The sequence below is a fragment of the Silene latifolia genome, chromosome 6 (genome assembly GCF_048544455.1).
Source record: "Silene latifolia isolate original U9 population chromosome 6, ASM4854445v1, whole genome shotgun sequence".
Lineage (NCBI taxonomy): Eukaryota > Viridiplantae > Streptophyta > Magnoliopsida > Caryophyllales > Caryophyllaceae > Silene > Silene latifolia.
The window spans coordinates 118544821-118561653 of NC_133531.1; positions in this window are offsets into that span (position 1 = coordinate 118544821).

Genomic DNA, 16833 nt, shown 5'->3' on the forward strand with positions numbered 1-16833 from the left:
ATTCCAGAAAATTTGGTGGAGTAGCTTTACTGGCCGGGAACGTAGTGGAGTACATTATTTTCATTTTTAAAAAAATTCAATAATTTATGATTAAATTATGATTTGGTGGTAAAAAATAAAAATAAAAAAATCAAAGAAACCAGTTTTAGTAAGAACACGTTTCTTATTTTCTAACTATGAAACTGGTTTGCAAAATAACCGGTTTCTTATGATAGGAAACCAGTTAAAAGGCCCAACAGGTTTCTTATTAATGGTCTTTTTGATGTTTTTATAAAGGGTTTATAACTTATATGATATAAGTGTTGCACAAGTGTTGCGACAAAATGCAACATTTGTATAAAAACGTTGCACTTCGAGTAATACATTGCAACACTTATATTAAAGTGTTGCCCTATGTAAGTAAAAGCAACATTTATAAATTAAGCGTTGCTTAATTAACTGAAAATTGCAACACAAACCGTAAGTGTTGCACACGAAATGTTGCATTAGGTCTATTTTTGTAGTAGTGTAAACATGCATTTTAATCGAGTTTATCGACCGTGTCAATTACAATTATCGTAGTTCACCGCTTTAGTTCACTTAAAACGTGATAGATAATAAATTGACATGACCTCTCGCTAAAATAAACAATTGAGACTTAGCCTTACCAAAAAGTAGAAACCATGAAAACCTATTTCATGAGGGAGTGCACTCGGCCTTACCGGGCTACAAACCTTGCTACGTAGGGGAAGTGGGTGATAAATGTCTACCCACCGAATTTATAAAGATAAGGGTTGTATTCGGCTTTATCGATGCCCAAGTTGATGTAAATTTGGATCATGGACACATTTATTCGAAATTTGGGTTGAACTCAACAAAACTATTCTCGACGGTTGCCGGATGTGTTTCGGGCTAAAGATAAATATTAATGTAATTTTATCGACCAAGAGTTCTAAAATTAGAATCGATTAAAGAGTTAATCCACCGAGTTATATTGATGAGGGTTGTATTCGGCTTTACCGATGCCCAAGTTAATATGTATTTGGATCTTGCAATCATTTATCATAGTTGGGTAGAGGTCACTATGTAAATGCTTTACTTGTTATTTACATGTATTAATATAACGATAAATGTTTTGTTTTCATTATTCCGTTATCATATTGTTCCATTTCTTTACCTCAATTTATATACGATATCATTTCGATTTTAGTCCAAATCTCCATTAAAACATCGTAACTAAAGACAAAATTTGAATGTTCTTCTAAAAACCTCGTATTATCCATTGTAAGGATCTCTGGTGAAGAATATAGATAAAAGTTATTCATGAGCAAACGGGTTTTTGATTCTTGACTAACGTATCTACTTACAATTAATTGTTTCTCATATGCTTAATTGAGTTAAGTACTTTGAAACGTTAAATCATTTTGGTAACTAGATTTGTAGGAAATCAAAATTGACCAAAATAACGCAACCACTTCAATGAAAGTTTTAAGACTAAACAAATGAATTGAAGAGTAGTCTTCATGAAATTCAATTTTGCTTCTCTAAGCAAAGACTCATTGAAATAAGTGGGAGCATTCTCTTAACTGTTAAGAAAATGACGAGGTTCAAAGAAGTAAAATTAGAATGGAATTGATACAAGTTAATGTTAAAAGTAAAGTTATTGAGAATAACGATACTAAAACTATCAATCCCGACCAATAAAGTTTCCATTGTCTTAAGTGTTGGACGCTAGAAAGGAAACTACCCCAAATTATTGAAGAATCAGCAAGTTAGTTGTGGGACATCTAATGAGACCTTCTTCTTTAAATGTTTATTTGATTAACATAAATCTTGCTAGTACTACTTAAATCAATATTAGAAACCAGTGGAGGTTTTCATCATTGTATTCGATACATAAGATGATTATAATATGACGACTAGCATCAAATAATGTCGAGAGATAGAGTCATTGTGTAATCAATCTAGTTTTGGGTTTATAGTTGTACTTTAATTATGACAATTAAGTGCATAAACTCTGAATAAAAATATAATCTTGTTAAGATACAAAAGAGGCTTTACTTTTGTGACCCTATACACCACGATTTGATATATGGCTAGCCCATTATCAAGGTGATTATATTCTAAACCAAACTAGAATGACATATCATGTAGATGATGTAAGACTCAAATTGGTAACCCAAGATTAAACCTTAAATTCTGGAATGATGAACGCAAAGAGTCATCGAGTACTCTTGGAACCATTAGATTGTTAATCTTATGGTATATGCGTATCTTGTATTCAAAGCAAGATGTCTCGTGCCTTTTGGTTGAAAAGGAGATCGAGGTTGTAAATCATTGATCCAAAAATAGGTTGATCATTTTCTTTTACCAACGATTTAAGTTGACACTAATGTGTTCACTTAATAAGGTAAATAGAGAAATCTTTGAAGAAGTTCAAAGAGTTCAAAGAATCACGATATAGTCGTGATGGGATTATCAAAGTGAAGACTTTTATATAAGCCAAAGGAAATGTGATACTTTATCACAAATTAATCTCTCTTAGCACGCATTATGGGATAATGTGTGGTTGGATAAAGAAATCAAACGCTATTCGATATGGTTTTGACTTCAATCAAGTTACTTTGAGTTACTTGATCTTATTTTTGGGGATTTTATCATATTGACTTAATAATCTTTCCACTAAATCTAAAACGATTTATATGAGATATGAAATGGTAGGGTACCATGTTTGTAAGTTTTCAAAAGAAACAAATGCTTATTTTTTCCTTACTATAATCACGAGTACAACGGGTTTGTGGCTCGTGAAGCTGTCTTTCTAGAATACAAGTTTATTTCAAGAAGACAGAGTAGGAGAAATTATTCAAGAGCCACAAAGAATGTTATGTCGCAAGAAACTGGTCTTTCTTGGCTACATGAGACGTTTTGTGTAAGACGTTGTTTCTTCAAAACCGTCATCACTTGTTGAAGATGATGAATTAGTGTTATTTTTAGAAAGTAAAGAGCTTACAACTTACAAAGAAATTGTTTGATTCAAGTTACTTCTGGAAAGTAATGAATATATGACTTACATGAGAGTGTTTAAGTCACAACTCAATACAAGGCTTGGAGCCATGAAAATCCGAAATAAATTCCAAGTGAATTGTTAGATATCAAAGCTTGATTGGTGGCAACGGGTCTTGCACTAGTTGAAATGCTTAAGTCTATTTGGATGTTCTTAAGGATTGTGTATCATTATGAGATATATAGCGAGTGAATCTAAAACCACTTCTTCAATTAGAAGAAATGTTTTCAATACATGTCTTGAGTTTTGCAGATTCTTGCAATCCTAAGATAATGTGAAACTTAAGAGAGAGTCTTAAGTAGGACATCAATGAGTTGGAATCAATGTTTTGATCATATTATAAAACTTTTCTCGATAAGTCGAGAACTTATGTTTATACATGGAGTTTAGTGGGAGTTGCGGAAATTTTAATTAGTCTTATATATGGATGACATATTGATCATTGGGAATGATTTAAGACTTTTGGAGTATTATAATACATCTTAATATCCGGATTTATGGAGATAAATCCACATGATATTAGCGTCAAATAAGAAGTCTTATGTTGATAAGATTCATGACTAGTTCAATCGAGTTGAACATATTTGATTGATTCCATTTGCTTCCGCTGCCGGATCAATTAAATAAGTAATGATGTATAACACTTCATATGCTTTGAGTATGATGAATTGTTTTAAAATCGAATTCAAGTAATAGTTACCAAGTAGCCATATAGATTATCCTTAAGTGCTTGTAGAAGCATTAAGGGTGTAAAGTTAAGTGTTTTGATGCAATTCACCAATTTGTGTAAGGGTGTTACACAAATGACAATTGACAATTGAGATTGCGCATGGTTTTCGACAAAACCGTATTCGAAACACCTAAAGATGGTTAAGGAAACATTGTGGCTATATTATTTAAGAAATGGATTTGCTAGAATTGTTCTAGGTAATAAAGAACAATGAGAGATGCTTACAACGGAAATTGAGTACACTTGCAATCATGAGATGTGCAAGAGGATGGATCCCGCACACTGTGAAAACAATGGGAGCTATTCTAAGGCTAGAGAGCTTATGTCTAGATTGGATCTAGACACGTACTAAGAAAGTTTTGTAATGCGAATGTATACATTACAAAGGAAAACGAGTATGTAGTAAGGTTGACTAAGGTACAAGAAGTTGATAAAACCTACTAACCAAAGCCTTCTCATAGACCTAACATGATGAGTCATGTCATATGTCATTTCAATTGCATTGAAATGAACAACTACATATAAGATGAAAATTGATTATAAAAATATGAAGTAGTAATCAGGTATTGACTATTCATATGCGAAAATCACATTTGTCGTTCGAGTTTTTTTAAATCTGAATACTCCTTTTATACTTTGTTACATCCAAACGGGTTGTAGAGACAATATTGAACCCCGTTAAAGTGAACCCGGATTAACATGGTATTCGCCCATAGTCACTTGTATGAGGTGACGTCTCAAGGTGACTAGAGTGTGATGCGATTGATTGCAAGTTCAAGTGTCATAGAGTCATGTGAGATGACTAGTCGATCACATAGGCAGACTGTTAGGAACACTTTGTCGGGCCTTATGACCGCTTATAGAGTTCTGGCAAATTTATATAGCCTGGTTGTGGCGAGAGCTACTATAGTATTCTAATGAGTCGATTCTTTTGACTAAATACTGTTCCCCCAAGGTGGAACAGTTTCAGATTAACTTTGATTTATGTTACTACGACCTTCGTAAATGGGGTCAAATAGGCATATTTTGGGTTATGATGGTTGTGGCTAGTCGAAGGAAATAGTGCGATAGGAATTGTCCACCCCCTTGTCAGGGTTAAAACAACATCTCAGGGCCAGTCGAGGAGTAATGAACTGGAAATGCGTGGCCACGCTCGGAAGGTATCTATGGTAGATAACTCCGGTTAATCAGTTATTCTCCGGATCGAGGAAACCACTCTCGATATGATCACTTGCAAGTACGACCTGAAAGAGACCTTGCATTGAGGGGGAGATAGTAATAGGACAAGAGAATTGGTGACGCACACTTGTCGAGGACAAGTGGGAGATTGATGGAATATGTGTCCTCCGACAATAATGCGATCACAACTGTTGATCATGATGATCACATGTTTAAATCTCATTTTAAGAATACATGTGGGATGTAATATTTTACGACCAATCGGTACACACATATCGGTAATGATTGGCTGACTAGAGTTTGACATTACTGTCGTGCGACGGTGGTGATCAGTTGATCCCCTTAGGTCATACCTATAGGGAAATACTCTTAATTGATTATTTAATTAATCGTATGCCGATACGAGTTAATTAAATTGCTTAAAATTGACGGATGATTTTGTGAGTAAAGTTAACGTGTCTTATTGTAATTTTATTAAATGAGATACGGTCTAAGTAATCGAATTGTTTTATTACTTAGATAAAATTATTGTTTACAAAACAATTGAAATTGAATGAATAATTTATTATAAATACAAGACGTTGTAATTTATAATTTGATAAACCGTTTTGGTACAAGTAATTACGAATTACTAGTCGATTTTGTAAATGACATATTTTATGAGTATGTTGATTTTTAATATGTTAAAAATACATTACATTGTGACATGTCATGTAACATGTAACATGTGACAAAATTGACAAATGACAAAATAAAATGGACTACCCATTTTATTTTAAGTGTGCCGAAACAATTGAGGGAGTATAAGATTTATATTGTGTTTTTATCTTGAGTGAAAAACACAATGATTAAATCTAACTAGTAGCCTTGCATACCTATTCTTTCTTGGGTAGAAAAACTAGCTCATGCATTGACTCTACTCTCCCTTGCCAACCGGTTTTAGAGGTGAAAACTGCCAATGTTTTCTCTCCTAATGATTCACTACTTCACTATAATTTCTAGTGTAAGAAATTATCAAAAATTCTCTCTACATCTCATGAAAAATTAGAGAAATAAAATCTCACAAATTACTCCCCTCTTGGACCGAAATATTCAAGAACAAATTAATATTTTGTGTCATTTTTAAGTAAGACTAATATTGTTACTAGATCATAATAATATTGGTTATTAAGGGTATTCTTTGGGTATTCACTTTTGGGAGGGATTCTAATTTGGATCCTTTGTTCATCCATTGTTGGAAAGCTCAAGAACTAACAAGAAGGAGATCTTGTTGGTGCCCAAAACTGAAATCCATAAGCTTGTATGATGATTTCTTCTCTTATATTATTTATGTTTGCATGCATAAGATCTAGCTTTTATTTTATGACTAAATAAATCAATTCATATATGAATATTTAAATTAATGAGATTAATGATTTCTAACAGTTTCTATGGTTCGACTCTGACCAAATGGTCGATATACATGACTCCGACCCAAGAGGTGACATTTGTAACTCAAGTGGGTCGTGCAGACGGTTAGACATGGCTTACATAAGCCCTTGACATACTAAACTTAACCCAACACCTATTCTAGGCTTTGGGTGAGGTTTAGTGGAAAATCATTTTAGAATTGATTTGAAAATGAATGATTGAAAAATGGGGTTTTAAATGGGCAGCATGCCGGCTATAAAAGGCTCATTTTTTTTGTTAAAAATCCTACATCTACTTTGGCAGCATTCCGAGTTAAAAACATGCTTGTTTTGAAAAGGTATTTTCGAAAAACGGTTTGGGAAAAAAACGGAAATTTTCAAACATAGACGTGGAATATGAACAAGTAGCACATAAGCATTCGGACATTAATCGTGCATGAACCTAGACTCTTCTAAGTCTCGGTAGGTCTTCTAATTGGGCATATGCCAATGATCTGCTTTGTCATAGTTGCCAAGTCCCTCATAAGCAGAAGTGTGCAATATGGTAGAACTAATACGTGAAGACCTCATTAGTGCCATCTTGATACTTAAACCAGGCATAGTGGACATCAACTCCTGACCATTAAAATCGATCCAGCGGGTGAGGTGGTCCTTCTAAAGTCTCAAAAAGTTGATGCATGCAGAAGATCATACTACTATTTTATTTGCCATCATTTTTCTTTTTATGTTAAACAGTCCCCAACGGAGTCGCCAAAATGTGGATGTGGAAAATCGTGGTCCAAGAAAAGAAAGGTGTGCATTTGAATAGAGTCGCCACCAAGTTTTAGGAAAACTCAGAAACCTTTTTGAGAAAATGAGTTCGTTGTGAAAGTAAGTTAAGAATTTCGTTAATAAAACATCCACCCCCGCGCGAAAAATTGGCTTTTACTAAGGAATGTGATGTCTAATTAGATGGTTTTATGATTGTTGTTTGAAGTGCAACCATGTTCTTTGAGCCTAGCATATGAATTTGGTTTCTAATGGTTTAATGCATCTAATTAATCTACTTGGTCAAAATGATTTAGCATATGAGTTCATTAAACTATTCTAGCATAAATAAACACACAAAGAGGAGAAAAAGAGACTTCTTACTCAAGCAGCGTTGCAAACAACATGGGTTAGATTATAATAACAATTGCAATAAAAACCTTAAACAAACAAGGCATTAAGAAATGTCAAAGCAACGAAACAAGGGGCCTCAAGGCCGAACAAAACACACGGCCAAACGTGGCTTACCATGGGTGAATACAAGACCTATTCTAGGTTGAGTCAGGTTGCAAACAAATGATGTTAAACGATATAATCATATGCGAATGAAAAGAAGCAAACATGCATCTCAATCAAACAATTGTTTCACAAACGATTGGCATATGAATAAGGCAATCAAAAGGACTAAACTTAGACCTAAAACAGCCTAGGCAAGCGTGCCATGAGGCACCACACGTGGCTCAAATCAACCAAGCAAACAAACATGACGATAATTGAATACACATGCTAACGTTTTCAATTAAATCATAATTAAAACAAACAATCAAAACATGTTTATCTAATCATGTGAATCATGTTAATCATACAAAAATTAGACTAATTCTTAGCCTAAGAAAACCGTGACGTTCAACACAAACATACGGTATACATTAAGGCAAGCAAATCAACACAAACATTCTATTTCATGCGATTTCATGCAATTCTAATTAATTAAATCCTAATAAATTAAACTAACACGTGTGAATGAACAACCAAACTAAATCATACAAAAACGTACATAATCTAATTTAAATAACTAAACCTCATGTTCATGCCAACATCTTATTAATCATGCCAAAATAAGAATTAGAACTAAACGATTTCATTATTTAATCTAATTAAGTCCTAAATTAGCAAAACAAAACAAAGATGCAAACTTTTTAATTAAACATAAAAAGCATGTTATAATTTCCAATATAGACATTAACATCAAAATAAACATAGATTTAATCATACAAGAATAAATCTAGCTTACTTAACGATAATCATATAAAACTAATTCATGTAACAACGTAAATCGTCTAAATCCTATCAGAAAACAAATCCGACACACAAAGGACATCCATCGACATCATCCATAAACTTAATCCGGTTCTCCTCCATAATTATCATAATCATAATTATTATCGCAAAATAAACATATTAATACGATAAATAAAAAGGATAAATAAATAAGTAGTAAGACGATAATTAGAAAAGGATATAGAGAGTATTTTGGCATCCTCAACTTACATGTATCTCTGACGATGCGACCAGAATGTCAGGGTGCAAGCTTCTGGTATGTCTACGATGGACTTCAAATCAAAAAACGAAATCGAACTCGAATAAACAAACCAGTTTCACATGTTTAACCAACTTTTGCGCATCGATCTTAAACTGACCACCACGACTTCAATACTCAAAGAATTTTCATCCCCAAAGATGTTTTGGAATCCTTGAACAACGAAGTTTTAAGCTTTAGCAAAAACACCCAAACTGAAACCGCTTTTAAAATGATTAAAAACGAGTCACAACAGGGACTGGACCGACCGAGAGCAAGGGTATAAAATTGAGCAAATTAATGCTCTAAGCGTTACCAATGTTGTTGTACGAAGGCACGAATCAATAAAGGACACTACCTAGATGGTGTATCTCAAATTTCGTGAATTGTGGTGCTGTTTTGATGGGGTTTCGAAGGTGTTTTTCGATACTAGGCAGGAGCACTCTATTTTTATGTTGTGGTTCGGTCAAGGTTGAAGATGAAGATTGTCTTAGTATTTTTCAGGGTTGTAAGGCTATGGTAGGCTCTGTATATCATCTTTTTCTGATGGTATATGACAATGAAAGTTTATATAGGCTTTGGGTTGCAAGGGTTTTAGAAAATAGGAAACTTGCACATTCGGTTTTTGGTAACTATCTTGTGATCAATCTTTCACAAGGTTTTCTCTATCTTTTTGGTCATTTTCTGGATGTCTATAGAAGGTAGGGAATATATGTTGAAGGTTTGGAGAGCAAGGTGTCGGTGGGTGTGCTTGGAGGGCAAGGAAAGAGCTCCAAACCGAGCTCAAAAACAGGGTATGCAGCGGGTATGGGAGCTGCTTGTTGCGGGTCTGTTTTGGTTAGGTATAGGAAGGGCTTTGGCTAGGCTAAGAGGAATTTGAACACTGGATCATAGGGGAAGGTAATAGGCCTCGAAAACACCTTGAATTTAGTGCCAAACTTGGCTCGAAATCGCATCGAAAATCGCCTCAAAACGAGCTTTAAAAACCGCATTAAAAACTCGAAACTTCGAATGAAATAAAACGATAAATAAAAACCTTCACAAAAATTAACTTTTGATTTTTCAAATGAAAATAAACAAATTTCGAAATAAAAATCAAATTAAAACGTTCAAAAATAATTCATAACGATCAATCGTAAATAAAAATTCGCAACTCGAATTAAATTCAAATCGTATGAAATAAATTCCATTTATTTCAAAAATCATTAAAATGTAATAATTTAAATAAAAAATTTTACTTCATAAATTTTCGAAAAATAAATATAAAGAAACAATCAAACAATTTATTTCAAAACATTTCAAAATGTCAATTTAAAGCCCTATTTAAATTAACAAAAACCGTCGACGTAGCCTTGCTTGATATCCATATGACATTATGACGTATCGGTATCATGAGCACGCCATTTGAGAATACATGTATCCGATCATCATCGGGTGTTTGTCGGGTTTCAATAAATACCAGTATCGACAGATACAGGTATCTACAAATGTAACCTTACAAAATGAATCCAAACAAAACAACATATATATCGTATATCACTATATCATAATTATAATAAAATAAAAATATAACTACACTACACATATCAATACTATATATTAAATTCAGAAACCAAGGGACTTCAATGTAATTAAAGAAAGTTATACGAATTAATTATACTATATAGTTTTAAATCAATAGCACCGTGTGATGGACCCGATTAAGGGATCTCAATACAAATATTATATAGTTTGGGTTAAAATTAAATTATATAGAATCTTGTTAATTTTCCTAAACATTTTGTAAGAGACTAAAATATGGTCAATTTCCTTAAAATAAAATAATTAATTAAGATGGTCAATTTCCTTAAAATAACATAGTTAATTAAGATGGTCAATTTCAAGGAGACTAAAAGAAAGAAGATGCTTGGTAATTTTCCTAAATATTTATAGAAGACTAGAAGATCGTCAATTTCCTTAAAATAAAATAATTAATTAATATAAACATGCACACTTATGGTATTAATTATTATCATCATAAAATTATATATTAAATTTAAAATTTATCCAATTTTATTAAACTTTATAGTTTATTAAATGTGTCGAGATGTTAATTATTTAACATACAAAAATATAATATAAGTAGGTTATAAATAATTTAAATTAGATTCTATAATATATAATATTGCATAATTCGTTCGATTTGATTTAATGCATATATGTAATATATTTATATAATAATAATATATGTAGTGAAATGTTATTATTATTGTTTCATTAATAAGAGTAAAAAAAATATTAATAGCGGAAGTAGTGAATTTGTCTCAAAATTTATTTCATCGTAATTTTAGGATATGTCATAGAAAAATATATTAATGATAAATTTATGGGTTATGTAACTTTAAGTAATTTTATTTAATGAAAAAAATTAATAGTAAGTAAAGATAGCCCGGACAAAGCCGGGCACCAATACTAGTATATACACAAACCATAAAAAATAAATATACATAGTAATAATAGTAATAATTATGAATTTAATGAAATAGTGCAATTTTAACCCAAACTTTTCGCTCCAACAATGCCAACCATACACTTTATTCCCCTTGACATTCACAAACCAAGTTTAGTATGGTCATGAGGAAAGAACTGATTGTGATTAATTAATTATATGAATTCGGTTTCTCTTACTTTTTTTCCTTTATTTATTTAATTTTAAATTTTTTTTCTTTTATTTATTTAATTTAAATATTTATTTATAAATATGATATGATGATTATTATAGAGTTTTTGAAAACCAAACAAAATATTTTTAAAAAAAATATATTATTACAAAATATTTGAGTGTAATGTGTAAAAAAACTAAAAATGATTTCTAAAAAATTCGGTTTTATGATAAATTTTTGTAAACCAGCCTTACACATGTATTTAAAAACGAGCGAGTTTAAAAAGATAGTGCCCAATTCATTTGTGCACCTCTAATTAGTATAATGGTCAATTTTCCAAGCAATGTAGTGCAAAGTTATGATCCATTCTATATTAGAAAGTGATGACTTGGTTATACGAATATAGTGATCTGATACAGGGTTAATTGGAGATGTTAAGGTCTGTGAGGACTGTGATTAAGAATTTAAATGAATACCCCTATACACGAATATTAAGTGGTAGGTTCAAGTTCCTCTTTCAATTGTATTGTTCCTCTTTCGAGTTGAACGATATTTTGAGTTTTCTACAGTTACTAGTAACATTCAAGTAGAAGCAGCCTTTATTTCAGCTTGAGTTTTTTTTTCTCAACTTGTGGCATAATTGGTATTTCAAGTTATTACAAAGTCAGCTTGTGGGCCTTTATTTCCGACAATCTTGAGATTTTTAATGCTACGACGCGCACTTCAGTCAGCTTTGCAGGCTGAAGGTTTGGGGATTAGAGAGGTTCTTCGATGGGCTCTTGATCACAACTATCATCACTTGGAGATTTCTACGGATTGCCTTTCTATAGTGGCTTTTCTGGCTGGGCTTGAGAGACCGCACCATCAAGTTGTTGATGTCATTGAGGATATTCAGGAACTTTTCGTGTTTTTTCATTGCTTAGCTTTTAGTTATATTCCTAGGACCTATAATACTATGGCTCATGGCCTCGCTTGTGGGGCTATGTGTAGTTAGGTATATCTTTCTTTACGGCTACCAAAAAAAAAAAAGTTATTACCTAGTCGAGGTGATGCAATATGTTAGCAGAATCAACGGTCAGAATGCTCAAGAAAGACGTTGCTCTTCCAACGTTCACTTTCACCAAAAGAGGAATTAGATCACCCATATTATTTGCCATATAATTCTTTGCCGTAAATAAGGAATCCATTTTTGAAATAATGCCGAAAAATAAAATATTTGTCGTTTTGGGTCGGTTTTGAAAATATTTGTCAAAATGGTGTCCACGTAGGTTCGGGATTTCTAGACCTGAAACACGCCACAACCAATGGCGTGTTTTGTGAAAGAAACACGCCATTAGCATTGGCGTGTCTTTACAACAATTTTTTTCTTCAACTGACATAACTTTAAAAAAAAAAAAAAATTATACTAAGACACGCCATAGGGAGTGGCGTGTTTCCACTCCGAAACCCGCCATTCCCAATGGCGTGTTTGTTTTAGTCCATTTTTTAATGAAGTTTCTTTCCCTATTCATTATAAACACGCCATTGGTAGTAGCGTGTTTTAGGTCCAGAAATTCCGAGCCTACGTGGACACCATTTTGACAAATATTTTCAAAACCGACTCAAAACGACAAATATTTTATTTTTGAGCATTATTTCAAAAATGGACTCGTAAATAAGTTGTGCAATATCTTTTGTATAGTGCAATATCTCTTGTATATATAGCCTAACAGTCATTGTATTTCACACACAATTCTTTCATCATCAATAATATTACTTTCCCATTCAAACGTTCATAAAGTTCTATCATGGTATCAGGAGATTAGGTTCACAAATTTTCCAATCCAATTTTTTTTTCTTTCGTTTCAACTTATAATTCATTATGCCTAATTCCGAAATCGTTAATCCAACCAATTTGTCTCAACCCAATTCGTCATATTCAATTGTTCATGTCGAAAATCCAGGCCACTCAATCTCTATGGTCACTTTTAATGGTACCAACTATGATGATTGGTCACGATCTTTCTACCTTGCCTTAATGGCCAAAGGAAAACTTGGCTATATCAATGGTACCATCAAGAAACCATCTTCTACTGCTGATTCGTACGAAAGTTGGGAGTCTACCAACGCTCTTGTCACTCTATGGATTTTTAATACGATTACACCCTCGGTACGCAAGCAGATCTCGCTTCGACCGGAGGCAAAGCAAGTATGGGAAGACATCAAAAATAGGTTTTGCCAAACAAATGAAGCCCGAGTATATCAACTTCAGGCGGAGTTGATGGCCTGTCGACAAGGCCCAACCGAGAGCCTGATGGATTACAATGGGAGAATCACGACAATATGGGACGCAATTATAGAGCATGACCCGCTTCCTAAGTGTTCGTGCAACCCGTGTTCTTGTAACTGGCTGCATCTTATTAATTCTCGCTGAGAAAAAAAACGGGTACGCGATTTTTTAATGGGTCTTGATGCCCGCTTCTCTTATAATGCCCGATCACAAATTATTAGTATTACCCCTCTTCCCCAACTAGATATTGTTTATAACAGGCTGCTTCAGGATGAAGGTGTGAGAAACTTGTCTCAACCAAAAACCGACAGTACGCCCGATACAATGGCATTTGCTGCCCGTATTACTAACGGGTCTAACGTTTCGGGGGGGGGGGGGGGGGGGTCGTGATTCTCAAGCTCATACACGCCCTTCCTCTGCTTCGACAAATAACTCGAACCGTATTTTTTGCATTGCTTGTAATCGACCCGGTCATTATTTTCAAAAGTGTTATCGTGTCACGGGTGAATTCCCGGACTGGTGGGGAGAGCGTCCCCGCGACCATATTTTTGTCGACCCTCATGCCACAGATTTAAGCAAGGCTACCTTTGTACCGGATGTACAAGGTCGTGCGAACTGGGATCATATTCGAAAACAGGGGAAGGCAGGTGGTCATCCACCTAAGGCACATATGGCAGCAGGAAATTCAGTGCATAACTCTATTGGTATCACTACTGGTGCGTCTTCCTCTGGTCCATCTCTATCAAACATGTACAGGTTGGACTTTAATTCAATGAGTCCACATCAACTGGTTGAGATAACAAGGCTTTAGCGTGCTCATCAATCCGCTCCCGCATCCGACACTCTTCACGGTAATCATTCTAATTTTTCGTGGATTATTGACACGGGAGCGTCACACCATATGTCAGGTTCTTTATCTCAATTTTCTAATATTCGTACTATTTATCCACTGTCGGTTGGGTTGCCTAATGGTGATCTTACTATTGCTACTAAAAGTGGCGATATTTGTTTTTTTCTCGTCTAATTTTGCGTAACGTACTTTATGCTGAAAACTTACAATGTAATTTACTTTCCGTCTATAGTTTGCTTCTCGACACCTCTCTTACGATCCAATTCTCTCATAATTTGTGTCTTATACAGGACCGTTCCTCGAAGAGTGTGATTGGTGCGGGTGAGCAACGCGAGGGACTTTATTATCTTCAAGGTATCCATGACGAGAAGGCCACGGTTCATATGGTAAAACCCGCTGACAATTTCGATCTTTGGCACCGTTGACTTGTACACCCATCTCCCTCTGTTTTACGTTATTTAAATTTTATTTCACAAACTGATTTCAATTCTTCGAATAATAAATCATATGATATTTGCATTCGAGCAAAATAGACTCGAACATCGTTTCCGTTAAGTAATTCTACTGCTATTTCCACTTTTGATTTGGTCCATTGCGATTTATGGGGCCCGTACGATGAAAACGGGTCATGTGGATCTCACTATTTTTTAACAATAGTCGACGATTACTCTCGATCGACTTGGGTTTACCTTTTGCGAAATAAAAGGGATGCTAAGCAAAATTTATTAAATTTCTTTGCGATGGTTACTCGTCAATTTAACAAAAATATCAAAATTTTACGTAGTGATAACGGGACCGAATTTGAACCACTCATTCCTTTTTTTCGAACAAATGGGATTTTTTATCAAACTTCAAATGTTGACACCCCACAACAAAATGGTCGGGTAGAGCGAAAACATCGTCATTTTTTAAATGTAGCTCGCGCCCTTCTGTTTCAAGCAAGTCTACCAATTTTATTTTGGGGCGAGTGTGTCTTAGGGGCGGTTCATTTAATTAATCGCACCCCATCAAAACTTCTCAAAGGAAAAACTCCGTATGAGATGCTCTTTTAAACACCCCCACCAATGGCTGCAATTCGCGTTTTTGGTTGCCTAGCCTACGCTAAAAACCGGACCCGAAATAAATTTGACTCTCGCAGTCGCAAATGTATTTTTCTCGGGTACCCATTTGGAAAAAAAGGTTGGAAACTTTACGATTTGGACACGGGATCATACTTTGAGTCTCGTGATGTTATTTTTATTGAAAATAATTTTCCATACCAAACAATTAATACTCGTGATTCCGAAAACGATTTTCCTCTTACAAATGACACCTTAACTCCCATTCATCAGGTGATCATTAACACCAAGACAAACCATTCCAACTTCTCAAACACGCTCCACCATGAGCCCATCACCATCACGTCCCCTACTGACCAGGCCAACGGTACACCTCACGATGAACCTCCCACGTCATCCCCACACACTCAACCCGACGCTTCCCTCTCGACATTCACTCCACCCAACAGTGACCCCATTCAAACTACGGACTCTGTTCCTACCAAACTGGGCCGTGGTCATCGTCTCAAGAAACCGAATTCGAATCTTGACGGTTATGTGTTACAACCTATATGTCCCTCAACCAATTTGCTCACTACACCAACACAATCTTCAGGTACTCGGTATCTTATTTCTCACTACATAGACTACTCTAAATTTACTCCTAACCACCGTGTTTTTTTGACGGCCGTGACTAAACACCACGAGCCTAGCTTTTATAAAGATGCAGTGCAGGTTCCCGAATGGCGCAACGCTATGAAATTGGAAATTGAAGCTCTCGAACGTAACCACACTTGGACTCTTGAGCCTCTACCTCCCCATAAAAAGGCTATAGGCTCCAAGTGAGTTTATAAAATCAAGTACGATTCGGATGGATCAATCGAGCGATATAAAGCCCGTCTAGTGGTGATGGGTAATCGACAAGTCGAAGGTGTTGACTACAACGAGACTTTTGCACCTACTATAAAGATGGTGACAGTCGGACCTTATTAGCCATTGCCGCTGCAAAGAATTGGGCTATACATCAAATGGATGTACATAACGCCTTTCTTCACGGCTATCTCAATGAGGAAGTGTATATGAAACCTCCTCCCGGTTTTCTTCCGTCTAATGATGGCAGAGTTTGTCGACTAAGAAAGTCTTTATATGGGCTACGACAAGCCCCTCGATGTTGGTACGCTAAACTCGCTTCCGCTCTCACCCAATATGGTTTTCGGCAATGCCCATATGATCATTCTTTATTCTCTATAACCAAGGCCAATACGGAGGTACATGTCCTTATCTACGTCGACGATCTTGTCATTTGTGGAAATAATACTACTATGATCGACAACTACAAGCTCTACCT